Genomic DNA, 17,461 nt, shown 5'->3' with positions numbered 1-17,461 from the left:
GTGAACCTCTTCCTTGATCTCTTTCTCTCTAGATCCTGTTTTCCGCATTGCCTCCAGCAATAACAGTCTTTCACTTGGTGGTCCACACACAGTACTTCTGTTCTCCTCTGGGAGGTCTCAAACCACTTTCCCAATGGGTGCCCTTTTCCCAGCTGGCATAAATTAGAGCACAAAGATCCCTGCTGAGAAAAACAGAAGTAGAAGTGGCAGGATGGGAACATTCCCTCAACTAGTCATACTGAGTCAAAAGGCATCTCATTTGTAAAGGGGACACATGCCCAGAATGGCATGATTTAGCATTTTTCCTAGTCACAGCACTCACATGCAATTATAGCTCAGAAAAGGAAGTACAATGTTGTTTTCTATAAATGCTTACACTCTGAATATACAAACTTCTATTTTCTGTGGTGCGTATCTACCCAGTCAGGGCCAGTCTTGTTTCTTGTTGCAATGCTGTAGTTCCTGTGGGATGCATTGGTCTGCAGCAGCATAACTGAACGTATAAAAGACACGAGAGGTGGTGGGCTCTCCCACTAGCAACATTCAAAAAGAAACTGGGCAGCCATCTGAGTGGGGTGGTCGGAACTGATGTCCTGCAGTAGCAGGAGGTTGGATCCAGTGGCCTTCATGTTCCCTTCTGTCTCTACTATTCTGATTCTGTGGCTGAGACCAAAATCTCAGGGGAAAGGCCACTATTTCTTATTTCAAGGGTTTTAAAAGATGTTTGTCCTCCTCATGCTGCACAAAATCGAAAAAGTGTGACATAAAGGCAGTTCCATTCCCCCCCCCCCCCAATAGTAGCTTCCTCCAACTCTCTTCACGTGGAGACCATGGAAATGGTTGCTGCTGCTTTAAACACATACACACTACAAAAGAGACATTTATGTCACAATCATCACTTTCAGGAACAGCCTGGTGCTCAGCTGTGAGATCAAGAGTGCTTCCGGGCAGTAGGCTTCCATGCCAGCCAAAGGGCATTGCACAGCTCTTCTGTCCTTACTTCCTGGTAGGAAAAAAAATGGAAGAAGTTGTACGGCTTATGTGCAAGTAGCCCTAATTGCTAGAGAAAATTAGAGGCGATGGGACAGAACGAGTTTGTTTCACAGGTATATGCTTTCTTTTTTAAAATGAAAACTAGTGTTTTTAAAGCTATTTTCTCTGAGGCTGGAAATGTCATGCATTTTCTTCTTTTAAATCATGACTTAAGAGTTTAGCATTGGTGCTGGGGGTGGGGTGACTTGGATCACAATTTAAGAAAGAACCTAATCTCAAGGGGAAATAAACTTACCAGACTCTTTAAGGAGAAATGGTTTCTCCCATTTAGTAGCTTAAAACAAGAAAAAGACCTAATCACATAGTTCTGCTTCCTGGGCCTCCTCCTTTGACCAGCTTCATTGCTTGGGCCAGCTCTTGAGTTCTAATCAGCAATAGACAAAAACTGAAAGCCATAAAAATAAACCTACCCCAAAGCCTGGAAGACAATTAAACTTTGTTGCCTCTGTGTATCTTATACTCCCTCCAAAGTCAGATTCTTGGCTTGTTTGAAATGAACAACTTGCTCCCTCTGTCTCAGGGAGAGCTCAGATTACAAGGAAAACTGCAAGGGGCTTGAGAACGCTATACTGGAGGGACTCACAACAAGGGCTTCTTGTGCGAGGTATTTATAGTGTCTGGTCATTTCCTAGTCATCTTGTGCATTGGATGACATCATGACACTCCAGCTTTGCTTCTGCTTTTGGAGAGAGGAAATTGTTATTTTTCTTTTATTTGCGTTATTCTGCTGTGCTGCAGTGCCACCTAGTAGTGAAGTGGCAGAAAAGTGGGAAAGGAAATGCCCTTTGGCATCTCAGAAGTAAAAGTAGATACCAAGTTAATAGCTGATTAACAGCCCTCATACAGTAAAGCTCAAAATGTTTCAGTGTGGGGTGCTGCCTCTGATCAGCCAACCAGGACTCCATTCTCGGCACTCAACGATCAGCCAGGATTTGTAACAATGGAGTATGCGCAGTCTTCATTGGGCTGTTTTATGGTCCCCCTCTTGTAAGATTGTTTTTCCTTCAGAAAAGGGTCTTTGCAGACCTAGGGTTTAGCTGCTGATCTCCCTCTCTCGCACTCACCTTCGCTCTTGCTCTCTCTGATTCTCTCTCATACATGGAAGGCACCAAGCACTTCCAGGCTGCCGATACTTTCAGCCAAAAGGCATGTGCAGCTATTCCACCTTTTCACCCTTAACGGAATGTGTGGTTCTTTCAGATGAAGCTTTTATTGTGCATTTGCCCAGCCTCACTCACAGCACTCTGCAGGGGGACTGTGGTGCCGCCAGGCAAAGCCTCCTATCACTACCAAAAGGTACTATCCAGGTGTTCCATCTGGCTTAATGGATTTCCTGTGGAAAGATAACAAGACTGAAAACAGTGAGGAAACATGGCGAAGCTGCAGGTTTAAGAGGATAATGTCATCCCCCCCACCACCCACAATAAAATTTCATGAAGGAGGCAAGGAGATGACACCATCAGAGCCTTGTCCAGAAACACCCTGATATTATGACATCATCTGCTTTTTATTAAAAAAACAACACTTCTGACAAGAACCCTTAACAAAACCAGCAGCACTGAATTATTTAAATGGCTCTGTAAAGAGTGAAGAGTGAACATCACTTGCCATGCCCCCACAACAAAATAATTTTTTAAAAAAACATCCTTACTCAAAGATGCCCGACACAGAAAAATAAACACCAATGGTCTGACGGTCTTATTAGAGTGTTGTCAAAGCCTAATACATTCCTAGAAGTTGATAGTGTAGAAATTCAGCCTGTATGCACATAATTTCTATCTACCAAACCAAACTCAACTCACTGAAAGCTTGATCCAAACTGGGGCTAATTTTGACTATCACTTTTGCACAGACCAATCTCCCACTAACACTTTTTCAAACCAGGAGTGGCCCCATAGTATAGCAGAATATTGCAAACACAAAAGTAGGGGAAAGTGTTTTCTTTCACATTTAAAATTAAATACAACTGTTTCCCTGTTCTTCTTCTTTTAACCTTTCCCTTGCTTATATACTTGAACTCTAGATTACACCTCTCTCCCCAGGGTCTTTTCTCTTGCAGTGTTTCAAAAGCCCATTGAAAAGCCCCGTTATTTTTAGTTGCATGCATTTTCTTGTATGACTTTGTCAAACCCTTTGTCTCTCTTAAGTAAACATCACCATTTTCCTTTCCTGCTAAAAGTTATTCACACCTATTCTGTTAAGATACAGGAAGACAAAGGTGAATCTGGTTTTAAATTTAAGCAAAAAATCATATTCACAGACAAAGAATTTATATTTGAATTTCACAGCAGCACAACTTCTGGCTTAATTGCCTGAAATTTGCTATTTGAAAAATGAACATTTTCAAACAGCCATCCAACTTCAGTTTTCTTAGATCACAAGCATTTTAAAACAATAGTTACGGTGCTCGTTCTGCTGTTAGTACTGAACTTTCAAACTTGTCCTCTGCTGTGTTCACTTTACATTTATATTTGTCTCTTTGCTGGAGCTTCCTCTCTCCCAGAGTCTTGTGCTGAAGCTGACTAAGCAGTTCCTGTTTCCACATTTTGCGAGAAGTTGCAGTACAAAGCTGACACTAAAAGACTGGTTTTAGGAAAACAGTGTTTGCTATTTCCTTCACTCTTGAATTCTCCACTCCACTTTTTATAAGAGCTAAATCCATCCTGAGGCACAGTAGGCTGTGTCCAATTGGAACCACAAAAAGCACATAACCACAACATGAGTAGCAAAATTCCACAGCAAAGGGCTCTTGAAAAGGGTGGATTACCTCACTGAATTGCAAAGATTGCACTTTGCAGCCATCGTTCATCTACCCTATCAAAACAACTTGGCTCCAGGTTTTAGACCGTGGCAATTTATTATCATCTTTGTGTGCAGAAGAGTGTGTCATCAGGATGTGGAATCTGAGTGAAACAACCCTGTAAGGTTTCACAATCCTATTATCAAAAAGCATGTTCTTCAACAACATGTGCAGTTGCCCAATGTTAGGGTGGAACATAGATCTCCAGAGATTTTGGGCCCAAGTCCCCTGCATTTCTGATCACTGGATATGTTGGAAAGGGGCAGCTGAGAGGTTAGGTTTAGGCTTCAGGAAGGGGGCCTCCTACATGGGGAAGGACTCTGTTCACAGAGAGGGCCCACTCCATTTTTTTGGGGATCCCCTCTCCCACACACTTGCCGCAGTCAAAGTCCCCTATTTTGCCCACCTCTGACTGAACCTTTGCAATGTTGGGCAATATTGCATGCAATATTACGTCTTCTGATGACATAAGTCTGAAGCTGCCTTATTATTATTATTATTATTATTATTATTATTATTATTATAACATTTCTATGCAGCTTACAACACAATAAAATACATTGAAATACAATAGAACATAATAAATTACCATTAAATACAAAAATACAAAAAATACATTGAGTTACAAACATAATATAAAATTAAAATTATCAGTATAAAATAAATAAATAATATAGAAGGAGAAAAGAGAAGGAAGAAGAAGTTGCCTTATGCAGAAATAAACCATCTAGATCAGTAGCGTGGGCTTTGATTGGCAGCTCCTCTCCGGGGTCTCAAGCAGAGGTCTTTCCCATCCCCTGCTTTTACTTAAGTTCTTAGACTGCAATTCCATACTCACTTACACAGAATTAAGTGTCGCTGAACTCAGTGAGGCTTACTTCTGAATAGACGTATATAGGATTGCACTATGGCAGAGCAATCCTGCTTTTACTTCGCTTGGCAAATGTCTGTACTGTTTAACAAAGAAATTTATCAAAGTGACGTACAATACAGGAATGTTTGAACAATATAACATACAATATACACAGCACGGCAGCCCACCTATCAAGGATGGGCAGTCCTATCATTCAGTCCGGGGCCAATTTCTTCCGAGTGGCTTATCCTTAGGTGAGAGTCACACCAACAGCCTAGGAGTTGTAGGGGCTGCTCTGTCCATGGCAGCTTATTGTGCTATTTGAGCCCAAGCGACCGACCCCACTGCGGGTACAGGGAATCAGCTAATGAGCCACTTGGGAAGCCTGGCAAACAAAACAGAAGCCTTCTGCCAAGCACCCCCTGGGTAGCTCCCAATTCCAGTTACCCCTAAAGTGCCCAGGCAGTAGTTTCCCCCATCCTAACCATGATTGCAAGCTGTTTGGGGCTTTCTTTCCCTTTTAATGATTCCTTGTTTTAGGAGATGGTGACAGCTGGCAGCCAAGGCAGCTGTCAGGACCCCCATGTTGACAGCAAGAGGCAATTGCGCCAAGATGCCTTGGAGCCACAACCCATTGTGGTATTATTGTTGTCACTCTCACTTTTCACAAGTATTGGTGACTTTAGGGAAAAGTTGTGCCTGCAGTGGCCGATGTTCACAGTTGCGTGGGCGCAGGCAGGGGAAGCTTCAAGGGGTGAAAGTGCAGGAGCTGCCTGCTGGCCAAGCCAAACTGGTTCCCACTCTGAGCACAGGGATCCCTTGGGTTACGTGTGGCAGTTGTCAAGAGGTGAGCTGTAAGCTGTAACCAAGGGCATGAGCTATTGCAGCTCCTGAAACGGGTGGTGCATCATACAGCCCCTTTGTATGATGCCCTTTGTGGCAAGTTTGTCAGAGTTTTTGGAGAGCCTAAGGGGGGTCTCAACTTCTGACTTCTTCCCAAGATTCTAGCCCCTTGGGAATGTCTAAAATGTGATCCACTCCATTTAACTGGAGTAGTTACCTTGGCCAACTCTCAAAGGCAAAACTCCTTTTTTCAAGCATGCTTTAGAAAAGGTTAAACAAACTGGGGAAAGGAACTTATACAAGTATGAGGTATGCATTGACAGATGGCTTTTTAAAAGTTTAAACGGGAAAAGGCTGTGGTGAGCCCCAATTGCCTCATAATCATGGCCCCAGGGAGAGTCACACAAGGACTACAAGGAAAAGAGAGGGTCACTCATCTGTCAGGTGCACTTTGGGTTGTTTGCACAGCAACCAACCTGCTGTGGTTTGCTGCCAGAGTAGGTTAAATTGATGTGCAAACATGGCCATATACTCAATACTGAACAACACGTGCAACACAAATTAAACTGGAAAAGCTTGAGTGAAAATATGCATTTTGGCATTGCAATGATCTGCCTTGAAGTTAACAGTGCACGGACTACTGTGGCAATGCCATCTCTGACCAGGAATAGGCACAGCAGACCCACCAGCCACAGGCTCTCTGAGCCACTGAGAAAATCTGGGACTCAAGTACCAGAGCAGAATCCAGGATTACACCCAAGCTACAGAAGTGTTTCCTCAGAAGTCATGCACTCCCAGGAGGAACAGTTTGCTGGCCATTTTCCTAGATCCAAGAACCACTTACTCATACAGCCTTTCTTTTGCCAGGATTCAGCCTCAATTTACTGGCCCTTGTACAGCCCATTACTGCACCCAGGCATGGACTGACTACAGTTTTTCTCAGCCACCCTAATTTAGATTTTACAGAGAAGCAGAGTTGGTTGTCATTGTCAGCATACTGATAACACTGTATCCAAATCCCCTAATGGCCTTAATTGTAGGTGTTAAATAATACCAGGGACAATATAACACCCTGTAGTACCCTACAGTTCTTTTTTTAATTCCATAAATAGCAACAAGGGATGTAAAATCCAATATTGGCAAACACAATACACTGGTTATCTGCAATCCACATCAATCCAAATTAGGAGACAGGTAGAACTGGTGGGAAATATTTCATAGCATGCTTTTCAAAGTCTTATCCTAACAAGTCTCTCCCGTTTGTTCCATGATTTGATGGAAGTGAAATCAAGTCTTTATTGCAATTAGCATAGTTAATACCTCACAGGTTCCATAAAAGTTATCAATAGATGACTATGCCTGTATATGACTATACTGCTTGGCCTGTTTTGTTAGCCTTTCCATCAGTGCAACAAAGTATAGCTTATTTCTCTGTACAATAGAATTGATTGTTCTTTCCCCCCATACCTCACAGCTCTAAGGATGTTTCCAAGCAAGGCCTTTATTCACAGATGAGGTACTGCTGCATTCATTTTACACTGATCCTAATGCTATCACCTAGTGATGCAGGGGGACTGTGGCATGAGGGGACCTTTCAGAAAATAGGATGGGGCCTAAAAGAAACCTTCCCCAGGAAAGGCTGGTGCTTCCTGAAGATGGTGCTACACATAGGATGCAAAGAAACTCCTGCAGTTGCAGTGGAAGAAGCAGGTGAGCCACTGCTTCAGCTAGAGCAGAGACTTAATTGGCCAGAACAGGTGTTCTTGGAAGGTGAACTTAGACAGAAGCTCAGGTGCTATGGTGATTTCAGAAAGTGATTTCAGAGGGGAGTAAAAGCCAGGAAACGTGGGCTTGTTGTGCAACAGGAGTTATTTTAATCAGGGTCTCAGAGCCAACAGAACTGGCAGGATTACTGGGACACCACCTGAAGCTTGGGCTTCCTACAGTGGTTTAACAAAGACTACAAATGGGCAGAGTTCTAGGTCCAGCCTGGACAAAGTAAACAATAGACGGCTAAGACTCTTGGGCAAAGCAATTAGCACGGTGTGTTCAGGATGGCTGAAACCTAATCAAGGCAGTACTTCTCTGAATTTGTGGTGCTTTTTGAGCGGAGAACTTCTACCCAACCACTGCACATCACTAATTGTGCAGTACCTTGGAGGTTGAGGACTTTTTGCCTGGGGTATAAATTTGTCTAGTGTGTTATCACTGTGCCTAATCTAATGGTGAAGCATTCAGTCTACTGCAGCTGATTAAAACATATTGCTAAATTTCCATCCTGGGTATGTGACTAGATGCTAATGACTTCATGGCAAGATTGCTTGCTAAGCATTTTCTCATTTCAGCTGGAGATGTGCAGTCCAGGCCCTTCTCTATAATCCAGAGTCAGGGCAAACTTCTTAAAGTGACAGCACCACATCATATGAAATGCTGAAATGAAGTATCATTCTTACTTAGCACAAAACAGCCTGCCAGCACCCCCACAACACACGTGCGCACGCGTGCGCGCACACACACACACACACACACACACAGCTTCTTCTATTTTTTTGCTTAACAGAAAAAAAATCTGTTACAAGGAGAAGATGGAATAAATTCATAAAGTCCTTTGATTGTTAGAACTAGGAAACACACTAAATCATGTGATGAATCATGGATTTAACTTCCCTACAATTAAATGTTTTCTTCATTGTGCCTAGAATCATAATAAGCAGGACTCATCTAATAGCATAGCAAGTCTTCTGCCCTAACTCTATTTTAAAAAGCATTTCATTTTACTTCACTTCTCATTTAAAGCAAACCTAAAATAGAACTAAGTATGAGGGGAAGAAAACAAAGACCAAGAAAGCTGTTGCAGCTATTAATGCCATTTTATGGGGAAAGAGAGCGGATGCTTGCGGGCATCATTTGGAGAAGCAATTGACCTTTCCACACCTCTGCACATACTGCAACTTGAGAGAACAGACCCAAGAGCAGCATCTCTTTCCTACTGTTTCATGGCTCTCTGTTTTGCCTTGTCCCCTTGCTTCTGGCATCGATGTCCCAAGAGCATCATTGCCTCCCTGCATCCCACATCCAATAACTCGAATTGAGGCTAAGAAAGGCAGGGGAAAGGCTGGGGCAACTTTGCAAGTGGACATAGGGTGGGGGGAAGGAAACACTTCAAGCAAAGCAATTCATCTAGACCTGACAGGAATGCCAATTCCAATGAAATAAATCAAGGAGTTTAATATGCACATTTTTGTCCACCAATGGAAGGTTAGGAAGGAAAGATATACGTCTTGTACAATGTTTAATTGCTTATAAATGTCATGGATACATATACCTTAAAAATGAAGGCTTCAGCAAGTTTCAAAACTATATTCAGAGAACAGAGAAATGCCAGGACCAACCAGTCTAACCAGTGGTCCAAAGGCAGAGCCATCTATAAGAATCATTACAAGGATATTTTCAGAGAGAGGAGAGAGGAGCAAATGATCAGCTGAGGTTGTGCGCCTTTGCTTCTCTACAGTGTGGATAAATATATCTAGGGTAGAAACACGTACCCTGAGCACATCCTGGACAGACTATTCACAATAGGCTTCAAAAGCATGTAATATATACTGGATTTTATTTGATTAAAAATGCTCATGAGATACTCCAAATGCAGTGGGAGGGCAGGATATAAATAGCGAACAGTACTGACATGAAATTACACATTTTGGTTTTCTTTTCGCTCTGAAGCAGTCATACTTGCAAGAAGGGAGATGAACACACTCGTGCCTGCCGTTTCATCTCCCATCTTGAACGCAGGGCTGCTTCGCTGCTTTTCACTTCGTGCCGCAAGCACAAGGCCCACGAAGAGCTTCAGGTGTCTGCAGCCTCACACGACAAGATTCATTCAGCCATGGGACATGACTGCTGCTGCTGCTGCTGCTGCTGCAGAAAACGAAAGCGAGGTGACTGTGGCCAAATGCTGAAGCTTCCACATCAAGAGCAGTCCATCTGAGCCATGGAGATTTGGACATTCAGCTGCAGTGCCCTGAAAGTTCACAGCTGTTCTTAACTGAGTACAGATTTAAGATGCACTCAACACAGGCCTCCATTCAGGATTTGTCTTTAGTTATATAAAAAGTTTACCTCCTTCTCTAGCCTTTCCCAACTTGGTGCGCTGCAGATCTTGTGTGTTGCAGTTCCCATGACCACTTATCATTGGCCATCCAGGCTGGGACCAGTGGGGTGATCATTCCAAGCATCTGGAGGAGACCAGCTGGCAGCTGGATCTTGATGTTACCCTGGTGATGGGACAGCCTTTTTCCTCTCACAGGAGTCGCCTGAGAATGGGGAGCACAGCTGGTGTCGCTCAAAGAAGGGGCCAGCCAAGGGGCTCCTCCCCCATCACCTCCCCCTGAGATGCCCATCTGCTCTGCCCAATTGACCCTGTGTGAGGGGATGATGGGTGGGGGGCCATTCCAAGCACTTGGCATGCAAGTTGCTCCAGCATGTTGCACCAAAACTGCTTCACCTCCTTTAAGTGAAAGGAGCTGCACTGATGTTATGCATATGCATTTGACATATGTGTGATTGTATCCATCCAAACTTTATCTTTGTAATCAGTTTACTACAGAGACACTCCTAAGACAAGTTAACAAAGATTAGAGACCCTTTGAAATTCTTCAGACCTTCTGCTACATGCGCCATTTTGATAAACATTTAGGAATAGGTGGCCTTTATGCTCATCACTCTTTTACTGAATGCTTTTAAGTGGCAATTGTGGATATAAATCCATTGATCCAGGCAACATTTCTACAAATCTTCCTCAGTTAAGCCAGCCTCCCCCAGTTGGCACCCCCTTGATGGGTTGGATGGCGGCTCCTATCTTTCTCATACAGCAATGGCCACACTGGCTGGAAATGATGGGAGCAGTGGTCCAGGACATCTGGTAGGCATCAAGTTGGGAAGGCTGATTTGGGGGATGCCTGTGAATTCGTTCCTTTTCATTATTACAGTTTTGGTTTCTGTTTTGCTCTGAGGATAGTGTTCTGTTGGCCCTGTCTTAAAGGAATTTCCTGACACTATTGCTAATTTGGTGAGCATTTTTAAAGTTAGTTTTCCTAGGTCTGTGTCAGCAGTTTGTTTTTTCAAATTCTTCCCGATTTATTGTTTGCTTGTGCTGTGAGCTACATCCAATGTTGCATTTGCATGAGTGGACCTCTGCTTGCACAACAGACCTTTCCTGTCCTCTTCTCCATCCAGCCACAAATTCTGTTCCAGAAGGTCCCCAACAATCCAAAAGAGAGATGGGGAGTTGTAAGAGCTGTATAGAGAAGGGTGGCAACAAACCAGTTCTGCTGACAGATGCACTTCTGTCTGCAGCTGAAGACAGCTGGATCACACCCAAAGTTCTTAGCTATTTTATGAAGTTCTTGTTGGTTTGTTGTTTGGCTGTATTAATATTGTTTTGTTACTTATCTGAGATACTTTAAGCTGCCTTGAGCAAGCATTTTGCAAAGAAAGGAAAGATATACATTAATCAAACACAACAAAACAAATGGAAGGTGGCAATTTTTCCAGATTAACTAATGTGAAGCACAAGGGTATGACAAGACACGAGGCTGTAAGACCAGAGCTGCAAGACTTGGCAGGAAATAATGAGGATTAACTTTCCTTATAAATGACCAGCTCTCAGTCAATGTTACAGAACAGCTGGACAAAACACACGGCCACCCTTTATAGTTTCCTCCTGGCGGAGATCCTGGCTCTTTAGCAGCTGCATGGCAGGGGGGAGTGGGGGAACTCCAAACTCCACAGGTGATGCTTCCTAGGACCTGCCATCTCCATCCTGGATGGAAGAGCTGCAGCTGTTAAATTTCTGCTTGCCATGCAGCTGTTACAGGCACATAACTCTGGCCCCGAACATGAGGAAAGTCAGCTACTTGGACAGCACAAAGAAAAAGCCAGTGCGTGTGCATTTTGACCATTGTAAAGACAACACATTTAATTGGTCATAGTTTTTGAACCCAGGCTTGTGACAATTCTAAGAATATTTTTTAAATGGAGTTTAATGGAATGAGACTTATTGGAAGTACCAGCAGAGCAGTATATTGTTAGTCTGGTTGTGAAAGTTTTGAACTAACCCTGGAAGGACCTGTTTCAATCCCACTCAGCCATGATGCCCACTGAGGGACCTTGGACTGGCCACATTTTAGCCGAAGTTCCCTTGGAGGGTGCAGAATTTTAAGAAATGTAGTTTATTAAGGACCAGACCATGATCTGGAAGACTCTGCAATTCTATGCAGGTTGACTTTGGAATGACCTACTCTGAAATCAATGAGCTAACTTACATAGGACTAGGCTGCACACTGGTGCTCTCTTAGTGCAAATAAGCCCCACCGAAAAATTACAATGCAATTCTTAGACCAGGGGACCTCAGACTACAGCCCATGGGCCAGATACGGCCTGCCAAGGTCATTTACCTGGCCCTCCTCAGAGCTTTCGGACTTGTTCAGCACAGGCGCACTCTGAAACTCTAAGACCCCTGCCTTCGACCCTATATCCACCGCCAAATCTGTTTCCTAAAGAAAGAGCTGTGAAAAAGCAGCCATGTTTAGGTCCTCAAAGCCTCAGGCCCTCAAAGCCTCAGCTATCATCAGGAATGCAGGGAATCACAGTCCAAAACATCTGGAGGGCACCGGGCTGGAGAAGACTAGGCCATGTGCTTAAGACTGGCCAGCAACACAAACAGTTTAATTTAAATTTAAACTATGATTCAAACCAAAAGGAAATCAAAAGGCAATTTCCAAAATCCCTATTAGTGCAGTACAGAGACCTGGAACATGTTGCCCTCTGGCTGTTGTTGGACAGCAAGTGCCATCAGCCCTAGCAAGCACAAGCCATCATGAGGGACGATGGAAGTGGTAGTTAACAGAGAGCCATATTTGGAATGGGAGAAAGAATAAAAATTCACTTGAGGTGTATCTGCATTTTCCAGTCTCAAAGTGCAGGGCTCTGCAGGTCTGGTGATAGTTAAAAGAGTGGCCTAGAATTGCAGGCTTCCTCTAGAAGTCACATTCAACTCCCCGTCGCCACTAAGACTAAAATGAAGAAATAAATAGAGCATCTGAAGCAGATCCCAAATTAGAGCCAGGATTCCTGCTTCTGATGGCTTTTGCTCTTCCAGCCCACGCTCTCGCAGGCGCGGTTATCACCACTGCGACCGTTTTGTTGCGGACGCCCGCTTGCAAAGTCGCCCGATGCCCATCTGGAAGCCATCCCGACATCTTGTCCCGTTGTTGCAGTGGTTGCTGAGAGCGCCTGCCCCCCCCCCCCGCCCCGCCATTCGGCTTGTTGATGTCGGAGCGCTCGCCCGCGCCGCTCCAGCCCAAGCCCTCAGGGCGACGGGCACGGAGAGCGCGGCCGCCCGGGCCAGGGGGCGCCCCTGCGTCCCGCGGGTCACGCTTGCACTTCGGGGCGCATGCTCCGCGCGGCGCCTGTGTGTGCGGCCGGCAGAGCGGGGTGGGGCGGGAGGTCCAAGTGCGGGGCCGCCGCCGAAGAGCGACATGCGACAGGTCCTATGGATAGCCATGCCCCCCCCCCCCCCGCGGCCCAGGACGAAGCGTCCCGGGTGCACCGCGAGAGAACTGATTTCCACCTCCGCCCCCGCTGCAGGAGGTGGGGGAGGCTTGTGGTCGATTTCGGAAAGGGGGAGAGCAGATCGCTTGCTTTGCCTCTCTGCCCGCCCCCTTGTTGCTGGGTTAACCCTCGAGCCACAGGACCCGAGGAGGACGGAAGGAGAAGGGATGAGAAAAGGCCCGCCGATGGGTGGGGCTCTCGGCTTGCGCTGGATCCCTCGCCTCGCTCCCCCGCCCCCGCCCCCTCTGCCTAAAGGGTTAACAGCTGACAGCATCGGCGGCCGAGCCCGCGGCCGCTGGCTTCCATCAACATCTGGAAGGGGGCTGACCGGGGAGGGCTCCGTCGTGCTTGCTCCGGAGGGGCTTTGGCCATTGGCAACATCTGAATGGCTGCAAGGAGGAGGAAAAAGAGCGAGTAGAAGTTTAGGTTGGTATTCTTGCACACTTTAGAAATGTAATTAATAACGATGCGGTAAGTTCGGCTCTTTTAAACGTGAAATTCCGGTTGGTCAAGCCCGCTTTACTGTCGCGATCGCCCCTTCTGCTTGCCTCGATTCTCTCGCCCCAATCGAAAGCCGGAGCGGGGGTGCTTCCGAGTCCTTGCTCGCACTCTGCCCGCATTTCAACTTGCGGATCGCGACGGGCCGGTCTTTGGCGAAGCAATCCCTGTTCTTCCCGCTGCGCTTCGCTTGCAGCTTGGGGAGGAAGCGCGTACAGAAGCCGCCGCTAGTCGAGGCAGTTTTGCAAGCGGGACGCGAAATACGGTACAAAGTTTAGGCTTTGCTGCAAACAGGCCACCCGGTCCCAGTCGCTTCCGAGATCTTTTCTTAGTTTTAAACCAACCCACCCACCTCCGATCCGGGTGTGACAGGAGAGGATTTTTGAACATACCAACAAAAAGTGCATCGTTGTAAACAGAATGGAACAGCGATGCCGTTCTGGCGTGGGAAACCGCCTCGGCATCTGTGATATTTTTCCATTTTATTGTGCTTTAAAAAAAAATCCTTCCAGCTTGTTATATTACCAAGGAAGTCGCCAATCTAACCTAGACATTTATTCTCATGGTTTGCATCTAATTGAACCCTCCCCCCTTCCTCTCGCTGTCTCTGCCACTCTGGCATCTGTGGATGTTGGCAAGACGATTTGCGCGTCTGGAGAAAAGCACAAGGAGAGGGAGAGGGCGGTTAGGATGGGGGAGGACTTAAGCTGGTAGCCGCTCACTCGGCCTCAGAGATTGTTTTGCTTTCGGTGGATTGCTACCTGTAGTTCATGGCTTGATAACTATAAGATCAAGTGGGCCGAGGCAGGGCAAGCAGCACAGACTGAACTTTGCTTCCTCCGCAGCAGCACGCCTCAAGTTAACTTTGCCTTGGAGTGAACCGCACATTGCTTAAAGTGAAAGGCTGGGATCTGCAAACAAGCCAAGCAGGCAACCTTTCCTGCTTGCCAAGTGGCAGTAAACCGTTGCAGTTGGTGGAGTTTGAGCTTCTGAAGGCCTGACTTGCCAGGTTTTCTCTGTCTCACAGAAGTCATTTGAACTTCCTGGTTTTTGTTGTTTCGCTTTATAACATACTCTGGTGAAATTTCAGTCCACTATATGCAAACTTTTCCCGCATTGCCCTATTGAAGTATCTGATGCTTGCAACAACCTCCTCCTTTTGCCTGATGCCAGCAACCCTTAGCAGTTGCCTAGGAGCCTGTGAGCCCTGGGTGGCTTTCCTTTTTCTTTCTCATCAAATTAAAAGTTTAGCAGTTTCCTACTTCTGCCCACCACGTAGCACAATGGTACCCCCTGCTGTGCACGTGGAAGGCGCTAGGTTCATTCCTCAGTATCTCCAGCAAAGACCAGGCGAGACTCCTGCCGGAAGTCCTAGAAAGGTGCTGCCAGTCAGTGTAAGCAATACTAAGTTAAATGGACCAGTGGCCTGGTTCTATATAAGTCAGCTTCCTGCATTTGTTAGACTTATCTTTATTGTATGGTTTATGCCACAGGTGGACAAACTTCAGACCTGTGGGATCTACTTTTTTCCCTTAGAACCTTTATTTTTAGTAGATCCACCGACTGGAGGCCCATACAAAACAATTAAAGAATTCTGAGCGCAGCTTTTTGTTTTGAGTGCCAGAGCAGAAAGGAGCTCCTAGTCTTTCCACATACACACACCAAAGCACTCCTGGTTACCCTAATGAATGTCTTATTTCAGCAGTACACTTATGGCCTGTCAAATGATTTTTGTTGCTATTGCTGTTAAACAACTGGAAGTTAGAAATCCTTTCCCATCTACTGCAAATCTCCCAGAGATCTGCCCATCCCTGGTTTAGGCAACAAGACCTCCAGCTACTTTTAAGGTTTTCCCTTTTCAAGCAGATTGGAAAGGGTTCTGAAATAGAAGGAATGAACAAGTCGTCAGCACCTGGCTGCGGCTCCCACTTTCATCAACACCCAAAGAAGCTGGGCCCTGTTTCTAGTGTGCAGAGTTTTACTATCAGGTCTTAATAGGCAGGCCTTGTGACTGAACAATGAGGATGTAACACAAACATGTGTGAGTCGCTGAGCAGTATCACTTCTATGCGCACTTACCTGGAAGTAGATCCAATGGAACCTGGTGAGGCTTACCTCTGAGTAGGCATGTATAGGGTTACACTCTTTACTACGTACATTGAAGAATGGTGCGTCTAGTAGCATGGCAACAAACCTGTTTGAAAGAAAAATGAATAAGGGCTAAAATGAGGAATGACATTGGGGAAGAAAAGCTGTAGGAGAAAAGGAAGTGGTATGAGTAAATGATGAAAATAACTCATTTCAGCAAGTCATACCGTAATTTCCTCTTGTTCTGTTCTCTCTTCTTTCCCATTCTCCCTCCCTCCCTCTACTTTTCTGTTGCTACTTTCAAGGTTTGCTCCTATGCAAGTCATTCAGAAAAAAGGCCGAGACTCCCAGCCTGCTCCAGCCAGCTAAGCGGGGAATTGCAAGACTTTCTTCAGCCTAGATTTGCATAGGATTGCACCCATACTGCCCTTGTGTAGCTCCTTCTGGCTTGTCCTGCTTCTTTTCTTGCCTCCAGCTGAGTTCTGGTGTTATGAATAAATGTGCAAAGCTGAGAGCAGAGGTGCTTAGCCTGGGTGGGGCTCGTACCTACTATTTATTTATTCCAGCCTTTCTGCCAAAAATGGCACTCCAAGCAGCTAACAATAATAAAATACAGGTTTAAAACATAATCTTAATTAAAGCATAACATAAAACACCCTTTATTTATGTATTCATTTCATTTTTATATTGCTTCAAAGTTAAACTAAAGTTAATATCTCACACACACATTAATTTAAAAGAAGAAAACCATAATTGCAATTGCTATTCAGCACAGAAACATAGCAGTGATACCCAAATGGAATATAGAAAAACAAAGTTAAAAACAATTGAAAATAAGAGAAAAAAGACCCACCTACTTAAAACCAAGCTCAGCAGCAGACCAGCTTATCTGCTGAAGGCTCCCCTAGAGACAGATGGCTTTGCCTGCTGGCAGAAAGACAACAGAGAGAGCACCAAGCTGTCTCTCCTTAGAAAGAAGTTCCAGAGCCTAAGGAATTCTTAAAATCTTGCTTGCTTGCTTGCTTGCTTGCTTGCTTGCTTGCTTGCTTGCTTGCTTGCTTGAGGTGGAGTCTGTGGGGTACATCTTGAGGAAATCGTCGAGAAATGACTTGCAATATTATTTGAGGCATCTCTACTCGATTGTTGTGTGGAACTTACTAGGACAGTGTGTCCAGGCTGGCAGCTCCCACACGCTTGTGTGTAAAGGAGAGGACTGCCTTTTTTCTCCTCCATAAGGATAATTGGTTTCCTCCCATGGGAGGATGTGCCAGCCTCTTTTTTGTATTGAGTTGGACCATTGCTCCATTTAGCCAGTGTTACTGCCAGCCAGTGGCTCCCCAGGCAGGATCTCCTCTTAGCCATACCTGGAGATGCCATGGAACAAACCTGGTACAGGATCACTGGAGTTCCACAGCGCAACTCCCGCTGAACAATACCCATCAGATTACGAAGGGATTGCCATGGCTTTGACTGTGCCTCCAGCTTCCTTTCTTTTCTTTGTATACCTCCCTGCAAATAGAAGATTAGCTTGACTGGTGGAAAGGGAACATTGTAACTAGAGAAACAGGGCAAGGTTGCATAGTAGAAGTGTTATTTCTAGCCTAATCCTATGCATGGCCACTCAGAAGTGAGTCCTGTTAAGTCATAGCATTGGTAGGGACTTCAAAACCTAACTCCCTGTTAATGCGGGGAAATCTGCAGCAACAGCAGTCCTG

The 17,461-nt window shown here is 45.3% G+C and overlaps 1 protein-coding gene and 1 long non-coding RNA gene across 2 annotated transcripts in view; one reads left to right on the top strand and one right to left on the bottom strand.

Moving 5' to 3' along the window:
* The first annotated feature begins 13,363 nt into the window (after positions 1-13,363).
* WIPF1 (WAS/WASL interacting protein family member 1) overlaps positions 13,364-17,461 on the top strand; it is a 73,392-nt gene continuing 69,294 nt past the window's right edge. The window contains exon 1 of the mRNA XM_044427042.1: positions 13,364-13,586. The gene's annotated coding sequence lies outside the window, so the exon portion shown is untranslated. The remainder of the gene's footprint in view (positions 13,587-17,461) is intronic.
* Positions 13,578-16,659, bottom strand: LOC123021837. Its single transcript, XR_006414416.1, has 2 exons — positions 16,600-16,659; positions 13,578-15,852 (listed from the first exon to the last, which is right to left on the bottom strand). It is a non-coding gene; the product is annotated as an uncharacterized LOC123021837 (long non-coding RNA).

The sequence above is a fragment of the Varanus komodoensis genome, unplaced genomic scaffold (assembly GCF_004798865.1).
Source record: "Varanus komodoensis strain SLA01 unplaced genomic scaffold, ASM479886v1 scaffold18_1, whole genome shotgun sequence".
Lineage (NCBI taxonomy): Eukaryota > Metazoa > Chordata > Lepidosauria > Squamata > Varanidae > Varanus > Varanus komodoensis.
Note: the sequence above shows the minus strand (reverse complement) of the source record. Positions and strands in the feature narration are given on the sequence as shown.